This window comes from Pteronotus mesoamericanus, unplaced genomic scaffold (genome assembly GCF_021234165.1).
Source record: "Pteronotus mesoamericanus isolate MK-2021 breed Mesoamerican mustached bat unplaced genomic scaffold, CSHL_Meso_final contig_1173, whole genome shotgun sequence".
Classification (NCBI taxonomy): Eukaryota; Metazoa; Chordata; class Mammalia; order Chiroptera; family Mormoopidae; genus Pteronotus; species Pteronotus mesoamericanus.
The window spans coordinates 59,096-67,728 of record NW_026555032.1 but is presented as its reverse complement, the minus strand read 5'-3'; positions in this window follow the sequence as shown (position 1 = coordinate 67,728).

The following is an 8,633-nucleotide window of genomic DNA, read 5'->3' as shown; positions in this document are numbered from 1 at the left end:
TCCACGTCTGAAAACCAGTGCTTACACCTGCGGCTTTGAGTCACTAGGGATTTACCCAGTGGCCCAAAGTTGTCTCCTTCCCTTAGGTGTTTCTATTTCTCTCTATTGACTACATTTTAATTTGGCACGGGTGCAAGATATTTTTAGATATGTTTATAAATATTATCAAAATGATAGCAACTTAAAGCCAAGTGAAGAACTTAGAGATTTTTTCAAGTAGTCCAACTCAGACAGATAAAAAGACCATTTTACAGTGTGTCTTTTAAGCTTGTTGTCTGCCTTGGCAAGACTGTATGTGTGTACATGCATCTGAAGCTCAGAGCTGTATGTTCCCAATGCCCTTGCTGCCCAAAGTGCAGTCCATGGACCAGTAACATCAACATTACCAGGGAAATGGTGAGATATGCTCTATTATGAAGCTCAACCCAAACCTATTGCATCAAAATCTGTAAGTTAACAAGATTCCCAGGGGATTTGTATGTTCTTTAGAGTCTGAGAAATGTAGCCCTATAAGACCCTTTTAAAAGCTAGCTTCAGTAGCTAATAGTTCAAAAGAGAGGGGAGGGTCCCAGAGCTGGGCCCTGCCTCCTGAGTAGGTACATTATTATCAGTCACCAGGAACTGTGTTTTCTGTCCCATTGTCCAATTTGAGGAGAGGCAAAGGCTGTTTGGTGGTTATCACATTTCATGAGATAATAGGCAGAGACTATGTATCTGTGCCATTTTAGAGCAAAAGGTGTGAGTTAGTGACGTATGGACAAAGATAGCACTTCTGATAAGCAAGTAATGAGCATGGAGTGTCCTACAGGGAGAGGTAGCCAAAAAGAGTAAGAAAACAGTGGGCTGTCAGCACAGACACATTAATTCCGGCAGCCAAAGACCACCTGGAAACATAAGGTATATCCTTAGATGAGAGTGGGGTGAGCAGTTTGAGCTGGGAACACCCAACTTTTTTAGTCAAAACCCAGGGGCAGCAAGGGATTTCCTATGGCCAAGGGGCTCCAGGCATTGTTTCAGACTGTGCTCACTTCGGCTCCGTGCTAAGTGAGACAAGTTGGCTGGCTGGCTGGGTTAGGTGGCAGAAGGAGACAGCTTGCACATGCACAGCCCTCACAAATAAGAGATTTTTGTGCCCATTAATGAAGCATATTGGCAGCCCAAACAGGCCATTCCCTTGCTTTTCCTGACCATCACAGATGCCAGTCATGTAGCCGGTCTATATCTGCCTCTGCAAGTATTATCAGCCCTTTTTAGTAGGATCCAGCTTTTGGCTCAGATGAAGATAAACTTCTTTCTATAAAATTCTCAGACTAGTGCAATGGATATAATCTCTCTGATCTGGATTTTTAAATTTTTAAATAAAAGCAATATTAATTTCTACTGTTGAGGAAGTAATTGGAATGAGGGAGGTGGTGCCACCCACCCTAAAGGCACGGTCCACCTAGATTGGATGGGGAGAGTGCAGGTGGGTGGTATTTGGGTGAAAGCAATGACCCATTCCTTTCTCACATGCACACCCATCACTAGACATCAGACTGCCCACTGAGCGTGTGCTTAGCTTCCTCACCCATCCTTGGGTCTCCAAGGCCACCTAGGTCCTTGGAATTTAGTCTTGGCGCAAGGAGGAGGAAGAGTATCTCCCTCCCTCCCTGGCTTCTTTTTTCCCCTGGGGACCTCAGTTACTCATTAGGCTCCAGTTTTTATCTGCAAGATATAACCCAGAGAGAAATATAACCCTGAGAGAAAATGGTAGCATGTCATGCAGGGCACCTGCCATGACATATGGCCCTTGAAACTAGGTCAGAATCCTAAATCTAGAAGTTAGGTTCTCTGTACAGACAGGCAAAGTCTCTGTGTGCCCCTTCGGATACTTCAGCAGCCAGCCAGCAATCCCTCTGGTTTCCTCTCCCCTTACAGTATTTTGCCCCTGCAGGGCTGGGACCCTGCCGTGTTCTCTCTTGGCAGCAGGATTGGTTGGCTCACCCAGAGAACTGGGCCTCAGAAGGGGAATCTGAACCTCTGGATGCCTGGGGCCTGGCCAGCTTAAATTAAGCATGTGTCTTTACTTGGATGTTTTGACATTTGGAACCTTGCTGACCCTGGAGAGACTGCCCCTCCTAGGGTCAGCCAATTCCTTGACAGAATAAAAAATCCACTAGGAGAGAACCTTTACCTGCAAACCAACCAATCCAGGGCCCATACCCCACCCCCTTCTCTGCAGGGCTTTTACTTGGGTAACTGTGCTCCTGTTCTGCTCACATCAGGGCCAGGTGCTGGACAACTAGGAACAGCCTCGATGCCCCAGAGCTTGCCAAAACGAGCCAATCCTAGGCTGCTTACCTACCTCATGCATTTTTTTCCCCATGGAAATCATAATGAGAGGTCTTGCCCACATTTCCTCCTCACCCCACATGTCTCCTGTCTCACTCTGGTGCAGTTCTATGTGGCCCTGCATGGTATGCTATTATGTCTCCTGTTTCTAGGAACTATGAGTATAAAAACTTCTTTTTTTATGGCAGTTATGTAGAAATAACTGTGTGTCTTCCCATCCCTGATTAAAAGAAAATCTGGGATGCATTTTAAAACATGAGCCATCCTACCCCTAGACTGAGATTGGATCATGCTCCTTGAACCCATTGTTCATGTTCCCTATGGGTACACCTCCTGTCCTACCTGAATTCTAACTAGGAACCCACCCCACCCCACCTTGTAATGTTTTATTTTCTCCTTATTAGATATTCCAGGACCAACAACATCTGGAAATTAGGAATGTGACTATAGTGTACTCTTCAAACACTACCTGAGCCACCAAGGTGTTTTTCTGAACCGGTGCTCTTATTTCTATGGATGCATTCCAGGAATAAAACTGCTAGGCTAGGGGATTTGTATGCAGTTCATTTTTATAGCTGTTTCCAGACAGCTTTACGAAAAAACTATCACAGTATTACAATTCACATTTCCACCAGCAAGGTATGAACTGATCCTCCCCCTGCAAGCCCCTGGGGATCTGGGCATTCTTGGTGTCTGATCCTTCAGCAGCCCTGGGGGTGAATACTCTGCCACCAGGATCGTGGGCTGAGGCTGAGCTGGGGCCGTTGGCAGCTCACAGGTGTTGAAACCACCCAAGAACTCAGGCTGACTGGTTGGCCCCAGTGAGTGCTGGTTCTCTGACTTGAGGTCATGCAGGTGACATTGTTTATGGTCCTCTTCCATCTGATGGCTGAGCCTCCCAGGCTCTGGTCACTCTGCTGGAGGGGTAGTTACTGCTTTAGAATACATTTAGGGGGAGCAGGATGCGAGAAGATGCCCCTCAAATAATTTCTGATACATTTACTTGCACGAGTAGTTGAATATCAAGGAGAGTATGGTTCCTGTGTTGACTTGTCTTTTTTTCTGTCTCATCTATGTTGACTTCTAGGTGAAGACAGGTCTTGGTGGCAGTTAGCTCTGTTGGGTGTGGGGTTCCTGGTGGCACTCAGGACACAAGGCCTCCCTGTCGACTCCTCAAGGTGATGCCAGTGACTTCCTCTTTTATGCTGGGGCCTCCCTTTAAAAATGTATTTTACTTTTTAGAAAATTACACAGTTATTATATTATAAAGTACAGTTAATCAAGAGAAAAATTATTTAAAAATCTTATTCATCAGAAATAAACCAACAATTTTGGTTGGGTTGTTTTCCAGACTTTTCATGAAAAAAGTATTTCTTTTCTGTAACCTACATATTTCAACCTAAAAAAAAAATCATATGTGTTATTCCTTGTCAGACTATTGGCTCATGATAGCACTTTCCATGGATGGATGCATAAGTATTTTGTCATACTTTACATTGTTTAGCCACTTGCCTATTGTTGGTTGATTTTCCCACATTTTTGTTATTGTAATAACTTCTATAATAAACAGCTCTGCACATATGTCTGTATAATTGTCCAATTATATTCTTAGGCAAAATGCCTAGAATGAAATTACAGAGTTAAAGCATTGTCACTATTTAAGGGATTTTGTATTGAATTGCACTCCAGAAAAATGTGTATCAACTTACTCTCTTCCAAGAGGTATTTGAGTAACTATATTCCCAAACTCTCCCGAACAGTTGAGAATTGTTATTATTTTTCATCTTGGACAATTTGACAAGTACATTTAATATATTTACCAATAAGGGCAATAAACCCCTATCCTTACCTTCAATAAACCTCTATCCTTTACCACCTCACCATCTGATGCAATGGGCTAAGACTCTGGGGTCTGTAGGCAGAAAGACCATGTGTATGTGACCCTGGGGAGGTCACTTAATCCCAATAAGCCTCAGTTGCCTCAACTTTAAAATGGGTGTAATAAAAACACATCACTGGATTGCTGAGGGTTTAAATGAAGTAATGTAGGGGAAACACTTAGCACGGTGCCTAGCACACCATGTACTTTCAATACAAATATCTTTCAGAGAGTCTTCAACATGCCACCTGGTCTTTCTTTTGCCTTAAGCAAATTCAAGCCTTAGGAACCCCTCTTTAAGAGACAAGACATCAAGAAGAGCTATGGAGATGCATTTGAACATTGCTTACTAATGAGAAGCTCTATGCACAACCTAAGCTCTGTTTATAGTAATGTAAGAGTAGTTCTGTGTACCCTACATGTGAGTTCCCTCTCTCTCATCTCATACATACATACACACTCACACAATCAGATTTTCATTTAATCAATAATTAATAAGGACCTACAATATACCAGTTTTGGCTTCTGGGAAAATTTGAGCAAATCACTTTGCCTTTTTGTGCCTCCGTTTCCTCATTTGTAAAATGGAAATAATGATAGTATCTACTTCATAGAGTTATTATGAGGATCAAATGGGTTAGTATTTGTAAAGTACTTAGGCCAGTGCCTGCCACATGTTAAGTGCAGCGTTTCTTACCTAAACAGATGAGTGCTGGCCCATATGCTGTGTACCAGGTATGTCCTTACTGAGGAGTTGGCTTCTAGTCATAGAGGGGTGTGAGAGTAAGGATACTGCAGGAAGTAGGGGAGAAGCCCACAAGCCAGTGTCTCTGTACAGTGCAAGCAGAGGAGGCTGGGAGGGTGCTGGGGTGTGCCAGGCTGCACAGATAGAGGAGGAGGAGATGATTCTTTCAATGGAGTGGGAGGACAGGAAAGAGAGAGATTTAATACAGTTTCTTTGAAGAAAGCTCTGCCAGTCTGATGAGGGTCAAATGACTTGATCAAACGTTTATCTCATCTTATCTCTCTCCTTGTCCCTTCAGCTCCACTATCATCTCAGCAAGATGATTCCCCGAAGAAACCTGAAACTAGAAGTTCAGGTGAGATCGGAGAGATTCAGGCTGGCCACCTGACTTTCCCTGTGAGATTGGAAAGTCACAGGGCTTTGTAGCTATCACCACCTTCCTCATTTAGGGGGACAGTTGTGAAATTCTTTCTCTCAGGTCAGGCCTCAAAGGCTTGGGTGAGTCCCTTTAAGCAGGGTTGACCCCTGTCACTGAAGTTGGTGACAAGCTGGCCATTTAGATGAAGCCACAGCTCTGGAAATTAGAGAGAAGGACCCCAGTGTGGCTGTGGCTCTCTGTTGTGTGGCCGCGGTCTCCTGGCAGATGACCTGTCACTTGGGCTGTGTTGGGGGTGCCGTCTGAAATCAGCATCCCTCAGTGGTGCTGGCCCCAGGGGGGTTGTGTTTGCCTGCTTCAGTGTGTCCTAAAAATCCAAATTGGGATACCTTGGGAGTGAGTGTGGGAATTATCCTGGCTCCCTCAGCCATTCCCTGTTGTCTGATTCATGGCCTGCTCCCCATGGGGACTGTCTGGCTCAGTGGGCCTTTGGGAGAGCTGCCCTCATGAGGAGGAATCTTGTGTGATTCTCACTGAGTGGCAGCTGAGCTGACCCAAACCACAGGATGTAGCCTCTGTCTCTTCGCTTTAGACCCTGACACTGTGCAGGGTCTAGTTCTCTCTCCTGCCCCAGGCTGAGGCAGCAACACTCTCCATCTCAGTCTCCGACTGTGGGTAAGCCTGAGTTCCTGATCGTGTGGAACCTGCTGCTCTTCCCAGAAAGACCTCAGGAATTCCATACTGTGTGCATTATTTTACCACCGAGCCCTGCCCCCACCCCCAGCTCCTCATAGAACAGTATCTGCCTGTACTAAGACCAACTTCATGACAACTCCTTGGGTGACTGCTAACGGCTACCCCCTCAGAGTCCAGCATGAAAGTGAGAAGACTCTCCTGGCCCCTGTGCCCTATCCCATCATCTCCCTTCCCACTGGCCTCACTGTGAGGCTCAGGCAAATCTAGAACCCTCACCATGACCTCCAACCTGTATTTAGAACTTACCAATTCAGTGTTTAGGCTCAATTCTAGCAGTTTGGTTATCTGACTCAGCTGGCAGCATATGGAAAACAATGAATTAGAAAGCAAGACAGAAGGTATCCAGAAGGAAAAGGAACAGTTGATGCGGTAGCAGAAGTCAAGACCACTGAAAAAATTTGGTATTGCGTGGACCCAGCTGAGAGGCTGCCTGGAGCCCCATGAGTGGGCTGTTGGTGTGAGCCTGACAGTCAGTGAAGGTCTAGGGGTTTGTTCTAGCAGGAGCCTCTGGAAGGAGACACTTGTTATTTAGGCAGGTGGTGGTGTGCAGGATTAAGGTGGGCGTGGAGCTTAGACTTTTACGCCTTGTCCAGTGCCCATAGATCAGACAAAACTCCAAATTCCTTATGGTGGGGATGGTACCAATAGACAGCCTGTCAGACCATCCAGGCTGCTCCAGCATAGTGGTGCTGGGAGTGGGCTAATGGTGTGCAACAGGTGTGGTTGCAGGAGGAGATAGAGCTAGGCCATGGGAATGGTACCTAGGACTCACCTGTGCACTGAGCCATGCTCTTTGGGGATGGAGGTCAGAGGTTCGAGTACAGAGGGCATGCAGCCAGTCAAAGAATGCCTTCACAAACCTCCCAGGGTTATGGCGAGGTTCACAGTGCAGTGCTAGGCAGCACTTTCACAGGACTGTGAAGCCATGTTGCATGGGTAACAGAGTGCATGTTTTGGGGATGCTCTGTCCCTGGCATGGAGTTGGAGACCAGGGGAGTCTCCCTCATACTTGCCAAGATGGCGGCAGGAGAAAGTTCTTACACTGAGCATGGGCAAGGCTAGCAAGATAATTGGATAGAGGAAAAAGCCCTCCTGCCTGCTTCTGGTACCAAACTGGGGGCGGGGCCAGGGGAAGTCAGGCACATGCATCATAGAAGTCGAAATGGCGACAGCGGGAGGTGCTGGACTGGAGTCCTGTCAGTCTAGCCTAGGGAAAGAAGAGGTTGGTTGGGAGGTGGACCCTCTAAAATACATGAAAGTTTGGGAAGTGGATTGGTCATTTTGGGAAAGTACCTGGCCCAACCCACACCCAAAACTAATAACATCCAAGAGGAGCAGAGAAATGTTCTCTTGCTCATGGCTTGCTGCTTGGGACCTGCACTTAGATGGTGCATTGGCCTGTCCTTGTCCTCTCCATGGATCATGTGGCCTTAGCAGCGGGATGGCCCATGGCCTTCAGGAGGGATCCTGAAATGGGCAGCAGCCAGGAACAAACTAAGCCACCTGGATGACTGCTTAGCAGCTGCCTGTGGGCTCCAAAGATGGTACTTTAAAATGGAGCTGGATCTCTGGGCACTAGATTTTGTTTTGGTCTTGCTGAGGACGGTTGGACTTTGGGTTTTGCAGAGGACATGAGCTTTGAGACAAGGGGTTCGCCATTCTCCCAGATCACACAGCATTTGAATAAGACCTCTTTCCTTTTGCATCATCAACTGCCTCTTGAGTTTGGCTTTTGTGGTGGCAGGCAGATGAAACCCCCTTTTTTGTTCGGTAACAGGGAGAAAAGATCAGCCTTTCTGTGCCTGATGAAAGCTACTTTGAAAACCAAGTACTGTGTGACAGGCACAAAATAGGCCTTCAGTGGGCACATAGTTCCCTTTCTGTTCCCATTGGTCTCGCTTAGGAGGGACTTAGAGCTGGGATACGAATAACTGGACTTTACATTAAAAACTTACTTTCATTTTACTCATTTCTATTTCATAAGATCCATGGTAAGAGGCATCTGGATTTCAGAGATGTTAAAATGGGGGAAAAAAACTCTACATCTTAGAATTGATGCCATAGTTTATTGCTTTAGGAAACCCTTGCCTTTGGGAGATCTACACTGCTCATTAATGTGTTAATGGCACCAAGAAGTACTGTATTAAAGGCACCTGCTTAACTTGGAGTGCGTTCTCTTCTCTCAGAGTCTGTTAGAAAACCTTCTTTGTGTGGCTCCTACAAGCATTCTTTGGAACTTGTGGTCTGTGGAACATATTTTAAGTTATCTAGAAAAGTTTAAATTATAGTCAGTATACTTTCTTCATTGACCTTAGTTCTGAGCTGTGATACATTTTAGAAAGGTTTTCATTAAAAATCCTTACAAAAGTGCCACTTTTAGCTGCAGATTTGCATAAGTGCTTCAGGGAGCTTGGGACACTTCTGGCCTGCTCTAGGGGCTGATTTGCATAAAGGCCTTAGGCTCTGGGGAAATTGCTCTCAGGCCTTTCCACATTTAAAACAAGACTGTATTCCCTAGAAGGGGAGATGTAGAACAGGTCACCATC